Source organism: Rana temporaria, chromosome 13 (assembly GCF_905171775.1).
Source record: "Rana temporaria chromosome 13, aRanTem1.1, whole genome shotgun sequence".
In the NCBI taxonomy this organism is placed as follows: Eukaryota; Metazoa; Chordata; class Amphibia; order Anura; family Ranidae; genus Rana; species Rana temporaria.
The window spans coordinates 95212556-95233664 of record NC_053501.1 but is presented as its reverse complement, the minus strand read 5'-3'; the positions used below and the strand labels follow the sequence as shown (position 1 = coordinate 95233664).

General features: G+C 41.9%; 1 long non-coding RNA gene across 1 annotated transcript; it reads right to left on the bottom strand.

Moving 5' to 3' along the window:
- Window positions 1-3033: 3033 nt before the first annotated feature.
- Window positions 3034-19429, bottom strand: LOC120920785. The gene is made up of 3 exons (XR_005744772.1): window positions 19349-19429; window positions 13305-13390; window positions 3034-3240 (listed from the first exon to the last, which is right to left on the bottom strand). It is a non-coding gene; the product is annotated as an uncharacterized LOC120920785 (long non-coding RNA).
- Between the last annotated feature and the right edge of the window lie 1680 nt (window positions 19430-21109).

The window sequence follows — 21109 nt, the reverse complement described above, 5'->3', positions numbered from 1 at the left end:
TTTCGACCCCCACCTTTCCTTACAGAGGAAAACTTAGTAAGCAAAAAACCCCGCGAAATTCAAAGCAAGGCAGATGGGAGATATCTGACTCCACACATATATCTCACTACATTCATACACAAATAATCCCCAGTATCCCAATGTACCCCAATTTATCTAAAAGGGGTTTTGAAATATTTATCACAAGCCTAAATATAACAAAAGCCCATATATACATCTTCGCAGCCAGCTTCCTTAGGGCTGAACCCAGGCTATTCCGAGCCAGCATGCACTCCCCGTGCACACCACCTTTATCACATCGGCTTAATCCGAGACGATGCACGACCAGTACCTCACTTAGTAGGCCGATTTCACACACAGCTCACAAGCTACGCACACCCTTCACACACCCCACAAACAGACAGCAAACAACCCACAAACTCGCACCCTTCTACTCAAGCTACTCGCACCCTTCTACTCACACCCTTACAGCGCACCCTTCTACTCACAGGCAGCAAGACACCAAAAAAAATTAATAGCAGTGAATCAGCACAAGCCGGGGTTCACTTCTGGACCAGAATTATTCCGTCTGTTTCAAAGGCTCGGAATTTGCAGACAAACTAGATGGGAATAGAGGCCGTCCAGCCTGTAACACGGTGTAAGGGAGCCAAAAAAAAACTCGCACTTACCGTGTTTAGGGGTTCATGACGCCCCTTTCAATGGTAGACGGTCCCTCAATTCTCAGCCAGTTTCTTGTGCGTCCACAAAGTCTGTCCTTGAAGTCCAAAAGAAGCACGTTGGGCCCAATTGATTTAGATCTGCCATGATTCACTGCTATAATCTGTGGAAATAAGCAAAGACAAACGAACACACACACACACACACACACACAGAGATGCAGGGGGTAAAATGTGAGCAGATGCTGATGGCAATCTTCTCATCCTTAGCTTTATTCTCCTTATGTCGTCACAGAATACACACCCATCAATCCCTCCCAATAACCCTTTACTCCACCCAGTTACCCTCCCATTCTGTTAATCCACATGGCAAAGTCTTTGTTTCATCATAAGTGATAGGGGTCTCTCGATCAGAACTGCAAGGATGTAGTGAGGTGGGCTGGAAAGGGGCATGTCCAGGACAGGAGGAAGAATATTCGTTGGGAAATAGTTCCAGCAAATCGCCCATTTAGAAATCCATACACAGGAAACCAGCACGTTGCCTTTTAAGGGAAAAACAGTCCAGGCTACAAATTCCTTTTCCATCTCCAAAAGGCAGGATGTAGCAAAGTCACAATTTCCTCTTGAAATGATCAGGAATGCACGGAAGAGTGAATACAATGGGGGATGGGGAAGCTTCATATAGCATATATCATTTCTAATATAAACTATTTTCAAGGAAAATAAACACTTATTGTGATACATATATTTCACACATGCATAAATATACTTATATATAAAAAGGTATCAAAAATAATATGAAGAATAATACTAAACATTATTAATAATTCTAATATAAAGATTAGCACAGCTTATCAAATAGGCATTATTACAGAAATCTATCACAGCGCGTACGGTTGTGAATCGGCGTTAGTATGCAATTTGCATACTCTACGCTGACCACTACGGGAACGCCACCTAGCGGCCATCGTAAAAATGCAGCCTAAGATACGACGGCATAAGAGCCTTATGCCAGTCATATCTTAGGCTGCAGTCGGCGTAACAAGCTTTCTGAATACAGAAAAGTCGTTACGCCGGGGCAACTAAGCAATTGCGCTGCGTAACTATGGTTACGTAGACGCAATTGCTTACTGAATTCACCCCATTGTGAACTAGCTAAATGTAACCAGTCCTGTATATTCAGCTTCACCCTATGCTCTGTTTCTCCATACTTGCCATCCTTTGTATATTGTTAATTTATATGACTACAATATTTTGTTTGTAACACGATATTTCAAATAAAAAGTTTGTAATTAAAAAAAATTCTATGGAAAGAACTAAAGATCAGAGTTCATAGAAGAGGCCCACGGAACCTTCAAGATTTGAAGACTGTTTGTGTGGAAGAATGAGCCAAAATCACACCTGAGCAATGCATGCGACTAGTTTCTCCATACAGGAGGCATTGTGAAGCCCTTACTTCAAACAAAATCCTTTGTTGGTAATATTAAATACATTTCAGTTTAGCGTGTTCAATACATTTTCCCTGTGTCATTCCATTTTATTACACATAACTTAAAGGAGTTGTAAAGGAAATTTTTTTATTTCATAATAAGCATTCTTTACCTGCAGACATTCCTCTTTTCACTTCCTCATTGTTTGTTTTTGCTCAGAAGTTGCTCTATTTCTTCTCTGTTCTGTTCACTTCCTGCTTGTCTGATTGTAACTTACCACCGTGAAGGGAGGCTTTACTGCGGTGGTCAGTGACGTGCTCACCCCCTCCTGGGAACTACATCTGTGCTGCAGGACGCTCTCTACGTGTTAGAGACTTCAAGGAGGTGTGAATTACTGGGCGTGCCGCAATGCATACTGGGAAATGTAGTTCTTACATTCACGAGCGATGTAAACCAGGAAGTGAATGAGAGAACGGAAACTAGAATGCCGGAGGTGATATAGATGAAGGAATTTAATAGGTATTTACTTGCTTTTTAACAGAATCATTACACGATTCTGTCTGTCTACCTTGCAGACATTAATTTTAAGCAATTTTTTTTTTCCTTTAGTGACCCTTTAATTTCTGAACTTATTTGTGTTGGTTTCCCTTTATATGTATGGATTGCATGGGTTGTTACTGACATGTGGTGACAATTTCATGTCAATAGGACCTTTAGAAATATATTTACCTAGAAAAATGGTGAAGTGTTCAATACTTATTTTACCTGCTGTATATACTGCATATTTTGGGGTATTTTTTGCACACATTTTAAAGTAATCACTCATTTTATTTTATTGCTTCCGGGCGGCATTGTCGCTTTATTTAAGTTTGAAGGTTCTATAATATTTTTTTACTCTTTTTGCACATCTTGAGCTTTTTGCAGCACAGTTTTTAATAAATTGACATTTAGTTTCACATATGTTGTTATATAGCACCTGCGGCTAATCCAAACGAATTAGATCCCATATGCGTGGCGTGAATTTACTATACTTTCAAAAAACTCACGTTAACATCTGTACATTTTGACTACAAACTTTGAAGGCTCGTATAAAGGGTTATACATTTTTGAGAGTAAGGATTCTCATGGTCGTCTCTTTCGTGTCCAGAGAAGTTCTGTTAAAAGAAAAGCAAGGATGAGAAGAGTTTTTTACATTGTCCACAGGACAGTCAACTGCAATGATAAAATACAGGGTTTCTGCAGAGTTCATGGCAGCAAAAACAGCCCCAGGCATGAGCAGGAGAAGTTCACCATTATGGAATGGGCTTGACACTGAAGCCTCGTACACACGACCGAGTTTCTCGGCAAAAAACAGCAAGAAACTTATACTTCTGGGTGTCCGTCGAAGGAAGCCTTGTTATGTGGGAGCCACATCCTCACCACAGCTATTAAACTTGTTTGATGTTTTCCTTCACCTGACTACATTTGAAGCCCTAAAAATTCCCAGGACCTATGAGTATGTTGTGCTGGGGGACTTAATAGCTTTCTGTGTCCCCACTGGTGAGATTCACTCTATTTTCTTTCAGTAACCATTGTCTCCAGGACAGAAAGTGATAGGAAATCCATATGTTGCAGTTGTCACCAGAACAAGAGAAATCTCTATTGGGAACACCTGTTCCATTGACAATGGTCTTATGCCGCGTACACACGATCATTTTTCGGCATGAAAAAAACATAGTTTTAATGTAATTTAAAATGATCGTGTGTGGGCTTCACATCATTTTTCGGCTTCTGAAAAACGACAAAAAATTTTAACAGTGTAGTTTTTCGGGTTGTGAAAAATAATCGTGTGTGGGCTAAAACGACGTTAAAAACCCCGCATGCTCAGAAGCAAGTTATGAGATGGGAGCACTCGTTCTGGTAAAACTATCGTTCGTAATGGAGTAAGCACATTTATCACACTGTAACAGACAGAAAATCGCGAATCGTCTTTTACTAATACGGAATCAGCTAAAGCAGCCCCAAGGATGGCGCCATCCGCATGGAACTTCCCCTTTATAGTGCCGTTGTACGTCACCGCGCTTTGCTAAAGCATTTTTTAAAAACGATGGTGTGTGGGCAACGTAGTTTTAATGATGAAGTTGGAAAAACTTTGTTTTTTCTACATGCCGAAAAACTTTGGCATGTAATGTCACAGTCATGAAAAAAATCGCTGATCGCCGCCATTAGTAGTAAAAAATAAAATATTAATAAAAATGCAATAAAACTATCCCCTATTTTGTAAACGCTATACATTTTGCGCAAACCAATCGATAAACGCATATTGCGGTTTTTTTTTACCAAAAATGGGTAGAATAATACGTATCGGCCTAAACTGAGGGAAAAAAAAACGTTTTTTTATATATTTTTGGGGGATATTTATTATAGCAAAAAGTTAAAAATATTGCATTTTTTTTCAAAATTGTCGCTCTATTTTTGTTTATAGCGCAAAAAATAAAAACCGCAGAGGTGATCAAATACCACCAAAAGAAAGCTCTATTTGTGGGGAAAAAAGGACGCCAATTTTGTTTGGGAGCCATGTCGCACGTCCGCGCAATTGTCAGTTAAAGCAACGCAGTGCCGAATCTCAAAAAGGGGCAAGGTCCTTAACCTGCATAATGGTCCGGGTCTTAAATGGTTAAAGGGGTTGTAAATCCTTGTGGTTTTTCACTTTAATGCATTCTATTTATTAAGGTGAAAAACCACCTGTAGTGCTGCAGCCCCCCCCCCCCCCAGTGCCCCCATTTTACTTACCTAAACGCGGTTTTCTTCTCCCTGGGAATGAGCACACCAGCTCTAACTTGTGTCTCGTGTGCTGATTGGATAGATTGATAGCACGCAGCCATTGGCTCCCGCTGCTGTCAATCGAATCCAAAGATGCAAGTGCTGGGTGGGGCCGAGTCCTGCTTTCTGTATCAATAGATGCAGAAGCAGGACCTGGGATTGTGCCCGGGTGTACCATAGGAGAGCGCTTCTCTGACAGGTCACTCGATGCGAGGGGGAGCTACTAGCGCTGCTGAGAGACCCCTGGATCAAAGAATCAGGGCCATTTTGTACAAAACGAACTGCACAGTGAAGGTAAGTATGACATTTTTGCTTTTAAAAACACAAGCCCGGATTCAGAAAGACTTACGCTGACGTATCTACTGATACGCCGCGTAAGTGCACGGATGTGCCGTCGTATCTCTGCGCCTGATTCTGCAAGTAAGATACGCCTGAAATTTGGCATCCTCCGACCGACGTAAGTTTCCTACGCTGCCGTATCTTGGGCGCACATTTATGCTGGCCGCAAGGGGCGCTTCCATTGATTTACGCGTTGAATATGTAAATGACCTAGATACGCCGATTCACGAACGTACTTTCGCCCGTCGCAGTAATCTACGCCGTTTAAGTAAGGCATACGTCCGACGTAAAGTTATTCCACATATAAGGAGGCGCATCCCATGCAAAGGTATGGACGTCGGAACAGCCGTCGTATTTTACGTTGTTTACGTAAGTCGTACGTGAATGGGGCTGGGCGTAGGTTACGTTCACGTCGTAGGCATTGAGCCGTCTTATCTTAGGGAGTAAATTCGACGTGATTCTGAGCATGCGCGCATGCGCCGTTCGTTCGGCCCATCATTTGCATTTCATTTAAATGGATCACGCCCACTTCCTTCCTACTTTGAATTAGGTGGGCTTACGCCGGACAATTTACGTTACGCCGGCTCAACGTTGGGAGCGAGTGCTTTGTGAATACTGTTCTTGCCTCTCAATGTTATGAGATGCGCTACGCCCTCACAAATATACACCGCTCTACATGAATCCGGGCCACAAGGGTTTAGTAACCCTTTAAACCTCTATTTCAATGTGTGATTTTATCTATGTAGTTTTAGATCAAAGTTCAATATAAAGTTCATATAATGATACTATGGTAATCTTCTTTGAATCTTCTTATTCATAAAATAAAATGTGCTCACCAATGTTTCCCCCTTGGGTTTTGTGCTCACCTCATTTGATGTGACCTCACAACTAAGTTTGGTCAGAAAAAGCGATTTAGTCTCCCAGGACTAATGAGATGTATTTTTCTCCTTCCAGTTTCTATATATGTGTCTCCAAATGGCAGTAATTAACCGATGCATGCAAAAGATTTTTATTGGAGGATTCAATAACATATCTGTTCTACTGAGTCTATATTGATTCCTTGTTGAGCAATGTGGATGGAATGTTATTGATTTTAAATGAAAAATGTAAAATATGGAGACACATTTGGCATTGGGTTGATTATTTGTGGTTTAAAATTGAGCCTGGCTGTGTTCCAATTAAGATCAGCGGCTCGCAAATGGTGATAACGGAGGGAGCAAGTTTTCTTTTCTTTTATTTTTTTTTATGAATGATTAGATTCAAAGAAGATTACCATAGTATCATTTTGTACAGAAGATATATTGGACTTTGATCCAAAACTACATATATGAAATCACACATTGAAATAGAGGTTTAAAGGGTTAATTTTTTTTCTCTTTAAAATAACAAACATGTGATACTTACCTCCATTGGGCAGTTCGTTTTGCACAGAGTGGCCCCGATCCACGTCTTTTGGTGTCTCTGGTCCTCCCCGCAAGAATTTACCACATTCATGCGAGAGAACGCGCATGGTGGTGAGTCCTTGCGGGCACGCTCCCGTGATACAGGAGCTCACTGTATCACTCGGCCCGCCCCTCGGCGCGCTTCGTCACTGGATGTGATTGACAGCAGCGCCAGCCAATGGCTGTGCTGCTCTCAATCCATCTGCTCTAGCCAATCAGCGGCCAGGCTGAGCGGCGAAGAGGATCTCGGGACCGAGTGCTGGACTTTCAAGGGGTCAGGTAAGTAAAATGGGGGCTCGGGGGGGGGGGGGTTGGCATCATCAGATGTTTTTTCACCTTAATGCATAGATTGCATTAAGGTGATTTTTTTTCCCTTTACAACTCCTTTAACCACTTCAATACAGGGAACATTCCCCCCTTCCTGCCTAAGCCAATTTTCTGCTTTCAGCACTGTTGCAATTTGAATGACAATTGCGCAGTCATGCTACACTGTACCCAAACAATTTTTTTATAATTTTCTTCTCACAAATAGAGATTTCTTTTGGAGGTATTTGATCAGTGCTTTGATTGCGCAACAAATAAAAAAAAGACCGAAAATGTATTTGTTATAACATTTTGTAAATAAGTACGTTTTCTCCTTCACTGCTGGGCACTGATGAGGCTGCACTGATGGGCACTGACAAGGCGGCACTGATGAAGTGTCAAACAAATACTGTATCATTACAGTGTGGTACTGTGGATACTCCATACAATAAAAATAGATGAGGTGGCACCAATGAGGTGGCACTGATGATGGGCACTCATATGCAGCACTGATGGGCACTGATAGGTGGCACTGGTATGCAGCACAAATGGGCATCGATAGTCGGCACTGATGGGCACTCATAGGTGGGACTGATGGGCACTGAAAGGCTGCTCTGATGGACACTGATGGGTAGCACTGATGGACACTTATAGATGGCACTCATGGGCATCACTGATAAAGAGGTACTGGCAGGCATTATTACTGGGCACTGACTGGCGCCATTTGTGGGCACTGATCGGAATGGATTTTGGGCACAGATTGGCATCCCTGGTTCTCCCTTACTAGAGAGAATAGGGGGGGGGGCGGAAGTAGATCTCTAAATACTACCCTCATTTCCCATATAGCTCACATATACCAGGGAGTGTTTAAACTCCAACCAACCTTTCCAAGTACTAGTAAATCTAGCCTTGGAATTGTTGTACAAGTGGGTTACCTCTTCCATAAATCTTATTTTATCTACCCCCCTCAACCAAAACTGTATCGTCGGTGCTTGCTTTGACTTCCACTGTTTCGGAATTAATGTCTTCGCTGCATTTAAAAAAATGGGGTGATTGCTGCTCTATATTTTTTCCTTGGAACGTCCATCGCATGGAATAGGTACTGCCATGGGTCCAATCCGATCTCATTTCCACTGATGTTCTTGTTTAGATCTAATACTTCCACCCAATATGGCTGGATCTTAGGTACACTGGGGCTCCCCTTACTGCAAGGGTAAAGTGGTACTAAACGATATACTCATTATAAAAAAATAATCTATACACAAACAATACCTAATGGCCCTGTAATCTATTTTTCATGAAATCGTTTTTTAGTGTGTTTTTGTGCCTCCTTGACTAAGACCGTGGAGAATGAATGTAGTCACTCTCTTTTAGGAAGTTGGGAGTTGGATCACAGCAGTGAGAAAAAAAATGGAGCTTTGGAGGAGGCTGGGAGCAATAGACCATACATTTTTATTAAAGAATATATAGGTGAATAGATTTTATTTATTTATTAAATTATTATTTATTTATTAAATGGTCCTTAACCACTTAAGCCCCGGACCTTTAGGCAGCTAAATGCCCAGGCCAGGTTTTGCGATTCAGCACTGCGTCGCTTTAACAGACAATTGCGCGGTCGTGCGATGTGGCTCCCAAACAAAATTGGCGTCCTTTTTTCACCACAAATAGAGCTTTATTTTGGTGGTATTTGATCACCTTTGCATTTTTTATTTTTTGCGCTATAAACAAAAATAGAGAGAAAGTTTTGAAAAAAAATCAATATTTTTTACTTTTTTCTATAATAAATATCCCCCAAAAATATCTAAAAAAAAATGTTTTTCCTCAGTTTAGGCCGATACGTATTCTTCTACATATTTTTCATAAAAAAAATTGCAATAAGCATTTATCGGTTGGTTTGCGCAAAATTTATAGCGTTTACAAAATAGGGGATAGTTTTATTGCATTTTTATTAATTATTTTTTTTTTACTACTAATGGCGGCGACATTATGGCGGACACTTCGGACAATTTTGACACATTTTTGGGACCATTTAAAATGCATTGTTTATTGTGAAAATGACAGTTGCAGTTTGGGAGTTAACCACAGGGGGCGCTGAAGGGGTTATGTTTCACCTAGTGTGTGTTTACAACTGTAGGGGGGTGTGGCTGTAGGAGTGACATCATCGATTGTGTCTCCCTATAAAGGGGATGACACGATAGATGCAGCCGCCACAGTGAAGCTCGGGGAAGCCGTGTTTACACGCGGCTCTCCCCGTTCTTCAGTTCCGGGGACCGATCGCGGGACCCCAGCGGCAATCGGGTCCGCGGGTCTCGTGGTCCCGGTCCCGCGACCCACGGCTGGGTAGATCTAAACGACGTGCCGGTACGTCGATCTGCCCAGCCGTGCCATTCTGCCGACGTATATCCTCGTGAGGCGGTCGTTAAGTGGTTAAAAAGGAGAAGTCCCGCCTATGTTTTTTAGGCTGGGCTTCTCCTATGGGTAAAAACTGTGACCCGTTTCAGAGGAGAGCAGTCTGAAGTCCGCTTTCCGCTGATGTCACTTGAGGCAGCGCGTCATCCAGACTTCCAAGTCTGGATCCGCCAGCTGCCTTGATTGATGGCAGTCTCAGCATCTCAGCGAGCCGCTGAGATGGCCACTCCCCACCCCTCCACAGCTCAGCGCTCCAATGACTGTCAGTCAGCATCGCTCTACTCGGGGAGGAGTGAGAACTGAGCCATCGGCGATGTTCGGTTTCTCAGTGTTTTTAGTGCAGAGATGCCAGGGGACAGATGCAACATCGATCTGATACTGCATACTGCGAGGTAAGTATCCACCGAGGAAAGTATGACTAGCAAAAAAAAAAATCCCAAACGTATTTTAATGCAATAGCTCTGCACTGTACAAGAGGATGCTATAGGACTGGCTACAAGCCAGTGTGTCAGGGAGAAGAGGAGAGCGATGGCTGCTTGGGGAGCATGGACTTTAGTAAGTAAAGGTCCCTATTACTGATACCCTAGACACAAAAGAGCATTTAAGTTTTCCATAGAGTTCAACTTTAACTTTACAATATGAAAATGTATTGTTTTCTTTGTTTTACATCTTTCTACTTATGAATAAACCCTGTTGCTTTGCTCCTTCACGCACATAATGCAACCCTGCAGGTATATATAATTACCAAGCCATGCTCCCTTGCCTCCTTCCTGTTGCAACATCCCAGGCATGTCCAGCCCCGGTGATTGGTTACTCAGTTAGGGACATACTCCCCCTTACCCAGAAGTTCTGTTTTGGTAGAGAGGTTTTACCTACAGTGCCTTGAAAATTTTTCATATCCCTTGACATTTTCTAAATTTTTGTCATGTCCAACACAAAGTGGCACACAATTGTGAAGTGGAAGGAAATTTTTTTTAAACGATTTTCAATTTTTTTTTACAAATAAATATGTGAAAAGTGTGGTGTGCATATGTATTCAGCCCCCTTTACTCTGATACCCCTAACTAGTGGAACCAATTGCCTTCAGAAGTCACCTAATTGGTAAATACTCTGGAGGAGCTGCAGAGATCCACAGCTCAGGTGGGAGAATCTGCCCACAGGACAACTATAAGTAGTGCTCTCCACAAATCTGTCTTTTATGGAAGAGTAAAAAAAAAGGGATTGTTGAAAGAAAGCCATAAGAAGTCCCATTTGCAGTTTTCCATGTGGGGGACACAGCAAACATGTGGAAGAAGGTGCTCTGGTCAGCTGAGACCAAAATTAAGCATTTTGGCCTAAAAGCAAAACACTATGGGCTAGATTCAGGTAGCCAGACGCATTGTTACGGCGGCGTAGCGTATCGTATTTACGCTACGCCACCGTAAATCAGAGAGGCAAGTGCTGTATTCACAAAGCACTTGCCTCCTAAGTTACGGCGGTGTAGCGTATATGGGGCCAGCGTAAGCGCGCCTAATTCAAATGAGGATGAGGGGGGCGTGTTTTATGTAAATGGGTGGTGACCCGACGTGATTGACGTTTTTTACGAACGGCGCATGTGCCGTCCGTGTACATATCCCAGTGTGCATTGCTCCAAAGTACGCAGCAAGGACGTATTGGTTTCGACGTGAACGTAAATTACGTCCAGCCCTATTCGCGAACGACTTACGCAAACGACGTAAAAAAAAATCAAAATTTGACGCGGGAAAGACGTCCATAATTAACAATGCGTACGCCTCATAGAAGCAGGAGCAATGTTACGCTGGAAAAGCCTTACGTAAACAACGTAAAAAAATTCCGCCGGCGCACGTACGTTTGTGAATCGGCGTATCTAGGTCATTTTCTACGCCGAAAACTACGGAAGCGCCACCTAGCGGCCAGCGTAAATATGCACTCTAAGATACGACGGCGTAAGAGACTTACGCCAGTCGGATCTTAGCCTAATTTCGGCGTATCTTGCTTTCTGAATACAGAAAGAACATACTCTGGCGCATCTTTGAATTTACGTGGCGTATCTATAGATACGCCGGCGTAAATTCTTGCTGAATCCGGCCCTATGTGTGGAGGGAAAACTAACACTACAAATCACCCTGAACACACCATCCTCACTATGAAACATGGTGGTGGCAGCATAATGTTGTGGGGATGCTTTTCTTCAGCAGGGACAGGGATGCTGGCCAGAATTGATGGGAAGATGGATGGAGCCAAATACAGGGCAATTTTAAGAGTCTGCAAAAGACTTGAGACTGGGGCGGAGGTTCACCTTCCAGCAGGAGAACGACCCTAAACATACAGCCAGAGAAACAATTGAATGGTTGAGATCAAAGCATATTCATGTATAAGAATGGCCCAGTCAGAGTCAAGACCTAAATCCAATTAAGAGTCTGTGGCAAGAAAATTGCTCTCCATCCAATTATGACAGAGCTTGATCTATTGTGCAAAGAATGGGCAAAAATGTCAGACCGTGTACACACGGTCGGTCCAAACCGATGAAAACGGTCTGAATTCCAGTTTCATCGGTCCAAACTGTCTGTGTGTACGGCCCATCGGTCTGTTGTCCTTCGGACAAAAATTATAGAACTTGCTTTAAAATCGAAATGATGGACCAAAAGCATCGGTTCAAAACCCGCGCATGCTCAGAATCAAGTTGACACATGCTTGAAAGCATTGAACTTCGTTTTTTTTCAGCACGTTGTGTGTTTTACGTCACCGCGTTCTGACCCGATCAGATTTTGAACTGATGGTGTGTACGCACATCAGACCATCAGGCCACATTAGCGGTGAACCGATGAAAATGGTCCTTCAGACCATTCTCATCGGATGGAACGACCGTGTATACGCGGCCTCACTCTCTAGATGTGGAAAGCTGGTAGAAACATCCCCCAAAAGACTTGCAGCTGTAATTGCAGTGAAAGGGGTTTCTACAAAGTATTGACTCAGGGGGCTGGAATACAAATGCCCACCACACTTTTCACACATTTATTTGTAGAAAATTTTGAAAAACATTTATAATTTTCCTTCCACTTCACAATTATGTGCCACTTTGTGTTGGTCTATCACATGAAATCCCAATAAAATACATTTAAAGTGGAGGTTCACCCGAAAACTTAATTTTTAACATTAGATTGAGGCTCATTTTGTCAAGGGGAATCGGGTAGTTGTTTTAAAATCGAAGCAGTACTTACCGTTTTAGAGATCGATCTTCTCCGCCGCTTCCAGGTATGGTCTTCGGGGCTGGGCATTCCTATTTGATTGACAGGCTTCCGACGGTCGCATACATCGCGTCACGATTTTCCGAAAGTAGCCGAACGTCGGTGTGCCACCGCCGTATAGAGCAGCACCGACGTTCGGCTTCTTTCGGCTACTCGTGACGCGATGTATGCGACCGTCGGAAGCCTGTCAATCAAATAGGAATGCCCAGTCCCGAAGACCATACCCGGAAGCGGCGGAGAAGATCGCTCTCTAAAACGGTAAGTACTGCTTCGATTTTAAAAAAACACCCGATTCCCTTTGACAAAATGAGCATCAATCTAATGTTAAAAAAAAAAATTTCGGGTGAACTCCCGCTTTAAGTTATTGGTTTTATCATGACAAAAATTTGGAAAACTTAAAGGGATATGAATACTTTTTCAAGGCACTATAGCTCAGGAATATGGGGTTAGTACATTGCTTGGGGTGAGGTAGGGGGGATGTATTTTTAATATGCTCTACTGTATGTGAAGAATAAAATAATGGCATTATAGGATCAGCCTTCAACATTGTTGTGTACAGGCCAATATGTGATGACCTTTCTTGGTGCACGGCACAAAATAATTGACCATTGTATGGACACTGTTAGGTTTACCAAATATAGTTTGTCTTTAGCAATAAAATGCTTTATTACTTACCTGACTGTCGATTCTTATGGAATTATCACCGGGAATGGTTGGTTCACAATACAATACTTCAACTTCTTGTTGAATCTGTTCTCCACCTAAAAAATAAATAAATAAATAAAAGAAGCGACCGAGGAAGAGGCTGGGGTCCCGGGCCCCTGAATATGTTTTGGTCTGATAAATGTACAGGTTTGGTAGGCTGATTCACCTTTTGATTTTTAAAGCTTTTGGGTACTCCAGTGGTCAGCTCTCCCTAAGCCCTGCTGCTTCCCACCAAGGAATTTTAGTCTTAATACTACATAAGTGTATTCTCAGATGCTCCCATCTTTCTTCTGCAGTCTCCAAAATATAAAATAAAGTTAAAAGTCCAACAGGGAGAGTAGGACTAGTTCATGGTGGACAGAATTGCTAGTCCCAGTAAACCAAGCACAGAGGTCTCTGTGCTTTCTCAAACATTTAAAAAAATACATAGAAATTAGAAAAGCTATAGTTTTTAGTAGGAGTTTATGAGTTATGTTGGAGTTTGTTGGAAGAAGTCCTGCAAGCAGCATTACATTGGCCTGCATTTTATTGTTAATTGTTTTATTATAAGTCAGCTGAAATGAAAATGCAAGGGGTGCAAATCACATAACCTTGCATTTTGGTATGCAGATAGCCTTACCACTGGAGACTCCAACGTACAAACCTCTTCATTCAAGAAGATTTAAAAAAATTCAAGACCTAACATACGAACCTCTTCAGTATCTAGCAAAAGATAAATACCAATCTGGGGCCAACTGAAATTTGTTCCTTATGTTGGGAGAGTTAAGGGCTGACTCTTAAGGCCTAACTGAAGCCATTTTTTTACATAAAGTGGGAAAATATAACATTTCTGTTTTTAGTTATGTCTGTGACTGTTTTGAGGACATTTTCCTAACCTGTGACACCAGGACAAAAAATGTATAGTGATGTTATTGGGAAAGAGACACAGATCACACTCTAGTTTAAAGAAGGTTATTTTCTGTTCTAGCAAGATTGTGTCCCCTGTGCACAAATCCAGCTTCATGAAGACATGGTTTGAGTGGAGTGGAGGGACTCAAGTTGCCGGAGTTCTGATCTCAACCCTACTGAGCAGGTCTGGACTGACTATAGGGCACACCAGACATTTGCCTGGCGGGCAGAGCCACCTGGATAGGAGGGGCGGCATATAGAAGAACCGATCCATCCATTTTTCTCCTGCCGCTGCTGAATACGCGTGGCAATGGACAGATTGGTTCCTCTCTATATGCGTCCCCACCTATCCATCTTCTTTCTGCTACCTCTAGGTCCCTATACTCTCTCCTAGTTCCCCTGTGCTCTCTCTGGGTCTCTGAGTGCTCTCTCCCGCCCCCCTCCTCCCCTCTCCTGCTGGCTGCTGTGGGGGGATCTGTCAGGCTAGAGAACAGGGAAGGGGCTGGTAAATATGTCATTAATAGACACTTCCTTTTCTGAATGGACAGCCAGTGATTAGTACTGATCACTGACTTTGTCCATGCATAGCTGAGGCATAATAAACTGTGTTTACTGTACAGTTTTTGAATAAATGGGAATCTCTGTACAGAGCTATTCCTGTCCATTCATTCTGTGCTGCTGAGGCTGCAGAGATGGAGGTTGAGGGCTCTGTCCTCATTCTTCTTTCTGTGTTTTAAAGTTGCGACCTCAGAGGTCTGCTTAGACCTTTGATATCTCACCAAAGTCCCCAATGCTGCTCCTAAAAAAAATAGCAAAAAAATCCAATTGGACAACAAATAAATTAAAAAAAATGATAAAAAAAATAAAAAGTAAAATAAAAACGAATGACACCCCTGGCGGAACTACCTGGGTCACAAAGGTCGCATAGATGACTGGGCCCTGGCATTCTGCCACCGGGCTCCAAGAGAAGGGCTCCCAGGCTCGGGGCTGCTTAGTCTAAAATGCCCAAACCTAGTTTTTATCCCAGTCCGGGCATGCTACCGAGCCTTTTGAAATTAATTGGAATGCCAGTTGTGAGCCAGTTATTCTCATCTAGCATCATTACCATGGGCACAAATTCCCAAAGACACACTCCAAAACTTTTTGGAATATTTCCCATAGGACTGGTGGCTGTTATAGTTGCAAGGGAATGGTGAAGCTAAAGTCTTTTTATGAAACAAAAGGCTCTGTATGTCTGTTATAAGTTCCTCTTCTGCTTGCCAGATATGTTTTTTATGTATGCACATTGTACATTGCTATCATACCTTGGTGCTGGTATAAGTTAAATCCGTCATTCTGGGTCAATCAATCAAGATGGCCATAGACAGACTTAACCCAAAGAAGTCCAAACAACATGTTAGCAATGGGGACAGAATAAAAAGTCACGGCACTGAAGGGGTCCCTTTAGCTCCAATGCTTTTCTTTTGGAATGGCAGGTTCAACAAGATCATATTGATGTGATGGCCAGGTGTCAACAAATTTTCATCCACATAGTCTCTGTGACTAAATATACATATATATACTTAAATGATTCAGATCAAACTAATTTAAATGTTACACACAGATAACCTGAGTAAATACAAACTGCAGTTTCTAAATGATGAATATATTTATGAAGGGAAAAAAAGCTGTCCAAACCTACCTGGCCCTATGTGAAAAAGCAAACTTTTTCAGTTTTCATCGGACAAAAGTTCGCTCTGCAAACGGACAAACTTTTCGGCAACAAAAGTCTTACGGTGCAAAGTCCTATCGTGTGTACAGAAGTCCATCAGACTTTTGTCCATCAGACTTTTGTCCAACGTAAAAACACGTATGCTCAAAACCAATGTTACAATCAACCAACAATAGCAGAGGTTGAGCAAAGGGTGGTGGTAAACAGCAGAAAAGAGCAAAAAAAACATGTGATTTTGGGAAAGTTTGCTGAAAAAGTCCTGCCGTGTGTATGCATACCAAGTTCACAGTCAACGCCCTTCAAACAAAAATCCACGGAAAAGTTTGAAGTCCGACCGCGTGTATGAGGCTTAAGACTTTTGGGCAAATATTCTGTGGACTGATGAGACAAAAGTTGAACTTTTTGGAAGTTGTGCGTCCCTTTACATCTGACGTAAAACTAACACAGCATTTCATAAAAAGAATATCAAACCAACAATCAAATGGTGTTGGTAGTGTGATGGTCTGGGACTGCTTTGCAGCTTCAGGACCTGGACGACTCCATGTTTGATGGAACCATGAATTCTGCGCTCTACCAGAAAATCCCGAAGGAGTAAGCTCAAGCGCACTTGGGTTATGCAGCAGGACAATGATCCAAAACACAACAGGAAGTCCACCTCTGAATGGCTAAAACAAAATTAAGGTTTTGGAGTGGCCTAGTAAAAGTCCAGACTTTGAAATCTGATTGAGATGCTGTGGCATGACCTTAAACAGGCTGGTCATGCTCAAAAAAACTCCAATGTGGCTGAATTAAAACAATTCTGCAAAGAAGAGTGGGCCAAAATTCAGGGACGGACTGACCATTGGGGCTCTCGGGCACTGCCCGAGGGCCTCATGCCACTAGGGGGCCCCATCAGGATTGCCAGTTTTAATAAAACCAGGGACAGTATGTAAAAATCTGTGTTTTTTTACATCTGTCCCTGATATGTCCGAAACCGACATGCTTTTGATGTGAAAATCCTGAGATTTTAGCTGCCCTGCCTCTGCACTGCCTCCTGGCATGGTGGCCATCTGTAAACCCGGGGGGCCCCATAATCTTCTATTGCCCGGAGGCCCCATGAGTTGTCAGTCCACCCCTGCCAAAATTCCTACACAGCTATGTGAAAGACTTATTGCCAGTTATGGCAAACGCTTGATTGCGGATGTTGCCTCCAAGGGTAGCACGACCAGTTATTAGGTTTAGGGGGCAATTACTTTTTCACATAGTGCCAGGCAGGTCGAGACAGTTTTTTCCCTTAATAAATGAAGTCATCATTTAAAAATTGCATTTTGTATTTACTCAGGTTATGTTTGTGTAATATTATTATATAATTTTTTAATATAACAAACATCTCTATACTTCCCTGCTCTGTGAAATGGAATCGACCGCAAACCTCCTCTTCTTGGGTCTCCGGCCAGCGCTCCTGGCCCCCTCCTCTCTATCCAGTGCCCCCACAGAAGCCGCTTTCCATGGGGCACTCATGCATACTCATTCCCGAACTCAGCCCCGCCCCCTGCTCCCTCGTCTCTGACTTTGATTGACAGCACTGGGAGCCAATGGCTCCCACTGCCCCAGCAAAGCCAGTAAGACTCAGAAGTAAGAGGAGAGAAGATCTGCAGATGTGCACAGCGCTGGATCAAATGAGGGCTCAGGTAAGAAAAATGGGGTGGTGAAGGGTGATGCTGATGCCTAAACATTTTTTAGCCTAATGCAAGGAATGCAGTAAAGGTGTTACTTGTATTTATACCTACAGGTAAGCCCATAATAAAGCTTACCTGTAGGTACAGTACAGTAAATATCTCCAAAACGTGAACAGTTTACGAGATATTTACTCAAGCAGTGCCGGTGATGTCACTGGTGCATGCACACTGCACTTTCAATGGACAGCGTGCCGTCCATTAAGAGAGCCATGCCGCGGCTCCTGCGTGCACGTGCGGGCGTGAGGACATCAAGGCTCGACCAATCAGATGGCCACAGCTCGCAAACCCGTAAGGAAGACTGAGTGAAGATAGAAGCCCTGTCAGTGGTGACAGCATGCCACTGGAGGGCTTCATTTTCAGGTAAGTCTTTTATAATGTGCTAGTATACGATGCAAAGTTATTGTAATGGGTTTACAACCACTTTAAGTGTTACAAATATGCCAAAAAACTAAAAAATCAGGAAGAGGCTAATACTTTTTTTCACAGCACTGTATATACATACTGTATATAAAGAAAGTAGTCTTGACCCATTTATAATGTAGAGATATATGTAAAAATGACATGAAATGCTTTATTCTGCCAACATACAGTATGTATCTGTGGAGCGGTAGGTATACAACCATTAACACTCAAAACAGACAGCAACAACCATCTATTCTACACAAGGCATTTTCCTCTTTTAGGGCCAGTTCACACCAGATGCAATTCTGTGTGCTTTTTTTCTGCACTAAAAATGCATGCACAGTGTTTCCCATGTATTCCAATGGCTCTTGTTGGCTCTAGTTTGCAGCATGCAGTCAGTTTCTGCACCGGAAACTGACTGCATGGTATGAACTAGAGCCAACAAGAGCCATTGGAATACATGGGAAACACTGTGCATGCATTTTTAGTGCAGAAAAAATGCAAACAAAACGGTACGAAACTGTGTCTGGTGTGAACTGACCCTTAGAGCCGGTTCACACTAGGGCGACACGACTTCCAGCGCGACTTTCAGAGGCGACTCCGACACGACTTGAACATGAACCACAGGGCGATCTGGGGCGATTTACAACACAACTTGAAGTCGTCTCCAGGACAGGAGACTTTCCAGTGGCCAATAAAACAACAATCAGCTCTGGGAGAGGGAGGGGGAGGGAGGGGTGCAGGAGATGTTTCCCTGAGAAATGTATGTTATCTTCCTGGAAAGTCGCTTCAGTTAAGACAGTGATCCGACTTCTGAGGCGACTTCCATTGAAATCAATGGGTACAAATCGCCTACAAGTCGGATTGAAGTAGTACAGGAACCTTTTCTGAAGTCGGATCGCCTTGAGTCGTGTGTATTAACACCGCTCCCATTCACTTCCATTGTTTTTCTCTACAGCGCGACTTGGGACGACTTGAGGCGACATGAAGTCGGATCGCAAGTCGCCCCAGTGTGAACCGGCTCTTACTGTTCCTAACCTTGCTTCATGTTTTAGGAGAATGTGTATAATGTAGTAGATGATGATATTTCTACGGATTATGTGTGGCTGAGATCTATACAGGAAAAATCTGCATAGATGATCACCATTTTAGAGGACCAGGAGAATTGTGAATTTCCCAGTTCTTATAAACCATAGACCCACAAGCTGTAGGTGTCTCTCTTTGTATGAAATTAAATTTAAATATATGAAAAGTACATACTACAGTGTACAGAGTGGCCATAATAAAAAATATACCTTTTCTTCTTATCATCCATATCGCCAAAAACAATATGAACTTTTTCAGAAGCAAGCAAAATAAAATAGGTATGATGTATGATATACGTTTCACTGCAACACCATCTGCAATAAATGAATAACATGCAATATTATTTTTTATGAATTAATTATATAAAAATTATATATTAATACAGTATAATACATTTGCTGTTTTACTAATATATTACATGTGTAAATTAAAGTTAATATTAATATGGCTGCAAATAATTCCCCATAAATAACAATTAAATTAATTTCAGGTGTTTCCTAAAAATGATCTGTATATATGAATAGTGACTGTGTACATTTTCTAATCAAGCAAATAAGAAATAGTCAAAGTAAATATTTCATAGTCATTTATAGCCGGTTGCTTGCAAGTTCTAAGCATGAGCAGTAGTATTCTGAAGGCTCTTTTTTGGCACTTCTTGTGGAGAATAGTAAGAGAGAACAGACTACATACATGCTGCAGAATCACTCCTAAGTAGTGTTGCTCACGAATATTCGTATTGAGAATATTCGGCTCGAATATGGCATATTCGAGTATTCGCGATATATTTCGAATTTCGCAGTGAATATTCGCAATTCCGAATATTCGCATTTTTTCAATTTGATTTTTAAAACAGATCACATCCTATCGACGTCTAAAAGCATTGCTGGTATGATTAGAGACCCTGGGCCGAGTAGCTAAGCTGAGGCGATCCTTTTATGTTGCCAAATTGAAAAAAAAAAAATTGCGATTTTTCGCTATTGCGAATGCGAAAATGATTGCGAATTTTCGATAACTGTGGTAGGAGAACTCTGATTGTCTCTGATGCAAAAGGGGGGGGCTTTGTGTATGTTTCTGTTATGAATATTTGTATGTTTGATATTATTTTTTTTTGTAAGAAGGAAAAAATTGCGCATACCTTAAAAAAAGGGGAGAATACAGCAGCAACTCAAAAATGTTATACAACATAATTTAATACAAGACAGAAAATGGAGTCGCTCTACAAGAATAAAAAATATGTCTAGTGACAAGACATGTGGGCAAATTATAAAATAAGCAAGCGCAAATAACTTGTGAAATACACAGTGAAACAAATATATAAAGAAATATAGTCCCAATAATAGAAAAATAATCTTTCATAAAAATGTCTTTGATATGTGAAGTGAAAAAAAGTCCAAAGCATGCAGCATGAACGTGTTCAATCTTCAAGGTGTTTGATTGACAAACGGCTGTGACAGATGGATAGAGTAAAGAATCACCACCAATGCAAAACACTTTTTATTTTCTATTGTAAAATATCAAGAATATTCTGAGCCAATCAGAGTGCTCCTTCCGCATTTGCCGAATATTCGCAATTATTTTGTATTGTAAAATATCAAGAATATTCTGAGCCAATCAGAGTGCTCCTTCCGCATTTGCCGAATATTCGCAATTATTTTGTATTGTAAAATATCAAGAATATTCTGAGCCAATCAGAGTGCTCCTTCCGCATTTGCCGAATATTCGCAATTATTTTGTATTGTAAAATATCACGAATATTCTGAGCCAATCAGAGTGCTCCTACAGCATTTGTCGAAATTGCGCAGTAAATATCGCATTCGCATGTTGCGATATTTCGATAAAATATCACGAATATTCTGAGCCAATCAGAGCGCTCCTCCAGCATTTCTCGAAATTGCGCAATAAATATCGCATTCGCATGTTGCGATATTTCGATAAAATATCACGAATATTCTGAGCCAATCAGAGTGCTC